The sequence below is a fragment of the Lygodium microphyllum genome, chromosome 26, assembly GCF_053477565.2.
Source record: "Lygodium microphyllum isolate KBCC chromosome 26, Lygodium_microphyllum_v1.1.10, whole genome shotgun sequence".
Lineage (NCBI taxonomy): Eukaryota > Viridiplantae > Streptophyta > Polypodiopsida > Schizaeales > Lygodiaceae > Lygodium > Lygodium microphyllum.
In genome coordinates, this window is record NC_141160.1 from 128,179,102 (window position 1) to 128,181,201 (window position 2,100).

Consider the following 2,100-nt stretch of genomic DNA (forward strand, 5'->3'; position numbering starts at 1 on the left):
TATAAAATTGGCACATTGTTACCAACTTTTTACATTAATTTAATGCAGATGCGGTGTTCATTGTTGTTGTTTTTGGAGGCCATGTCTTTGCAGTTTGGCAGGAGATGTCGATACAAGGAAGTTTTTGTATGGGAGAAAGGTGGTGCTATAGATAAAATCTAATAGATTTCCTTAGTGAATCCTAACCATGACCAATCTAACCTGCAATGCAAAGCATAGTTCATTTGGGGGCAGTTTCAATGTTAGTAGATTGGTTGAGTGACATCGAGTTTTTCAGCAATGAGCTAGTAATCTTTGAAGCTCTCTAGAGAAGTATGGAGCCACTTGAAGATGTGATGTTACTTGTACTTGTTATGCTATTTTTCTATTCACTAATTGGACTTAAGTTCTTTGGGTCAGATCTTGCATATGGGTAGATAGATGGCCAAACGTCCTACCTTGTAATATAATGTTCACATTTCTTAGATAGAGGACTTAAGTGCCCAAGCAATTTAGTATGCAAAAAAATAGTCAAAATGGTGGTTTGCAAAACAATTTCTACATCTTGATGTTGTGGCCCCATATGAGTACATTTTTATATGGGATGAAGACCTTGGTGTTGACAATTTTGATGCTTAAATGTATATAGAACTTGTTAAAAAGTATGGCCTTGAGATATCTCAACCTGCTTTAGAGCCAAGTCATAAGGTGACTTGGAGAATGACAATGCGCATACATTTTTTTTTCAAAAATTCATAGAGTGACTATAGAAAGCTCTGGTCGATGCAAAGATCCAAATAAGCCTCCATGTAGGGGGTTTGTCGAGATAATGGCTCCTATATTTTCAAGAAATGCATGGAAATGTGTTTGGCATCCGATCCATAATGATTTGATTCATGGATGGGGTCTTAACTTCGCTTTAGAGAGGTGTGTGAAGCCTACATATGAGAAAGTGGGAGTTGTGGATACTCAATGGATAGTCCACAAGCTTCTCCCATCTTTGGGTTTCCAAGGAAAATCAATCAATGGAAAGGCTCCATGGGAAGGGGTCAGGGAAAGATGCCAGCATGAGAGGAACTTGTTCCACAAGTGTGTGGAAAAGGCTGTGACCAAGAGGCTCTCAAGGAATCAAAGGGTCACTAGAACCATGACCTGGGGATATTAGTATGATACTCACTTTGGCAGCTCACTGAAGTCTTGACTTGAGTTTGTAGGCATCATTCGTTATATGTTTAAAGTAAACATGGAGATTGTAGGAAAAATGAGGTATAAGAAACATGATTGGTACAGATAATAGTCCAACTATCAGTAACAAGTTGGAAGGGAAGGAAATGAATTAAAAAGAAAAAAAGTAAAAATTAGTAAGAGGAGAGGCCGTTGGAGAGTGTTGGAGATAGGAGGGGTCGTGAAGAAGAAGGGTGCCAGTAGACTGAGAAAAAAAGCCTCAATTTAAAAAAAAATTGTGTGCAATGCCACTTATCCATATATTTCGAGAATACAGAAGAGCATCGTGAGGGGATATTCATAAGCAGACTATATCACAAGGAGAAGAGGGGGTGCCATCATGGCCAAATTGGAATATTGGGGAAAATAAGAAGTTGCGAGAGGCCACTTGTGTGATCCTCGAATTGATGACATAAAAATATAGAAAAAAAACTGAAACGAGGATTTGTAGAAGAGGAGGGCGTATCAATCCTGTGGATAATGAGCTTGCCGATGATTCCTTTGGAGCGTGCAACTCTTTGATGGAAAGTCGAATGATCCACCATAGCTGCTGCAATTGAGAAGGTACATTGACAAGATAATCATGATTATGATATTGATTGTGCCTTGATTTTGACAAATCAGATGAGGAAAGGTAGGAGACGGAGGGTGGTGAGAGAGAGTCACTTGCCTACGTGTCATCTGTTCCCCCTGCAGACATGGTGTCCCAAGATCATGACTTGTCTTACCTTACCCTACCCTCTTTCACCCACTTTATTTGTGCATCTTGTGTAGATACAAATAGATAGAGAGAGAGAGAGAGAGAGAGAGCATTTACGTTGCAATGGAGAGATTGCCATGTCCTTGAATGTACCAGAGTCACATGACTACTATGTATTGAACAAAGTGACTCAAGAG

The 2,100-nt window shown here is 39.5% G+C and overlaps 1 pseudogene; it reads left to right on the plus strand.

The window, feature by feature from the left end:
• The first annotated feature begins 314 nt into the window (after positions 1-314).
• LOC148013784 (uncharacterized) lies at positions 315-1,229 on the plus strand (annotated as a pseudogene).
• Positions 1,230-2,100: the final 871 nt, after the last annotated feature.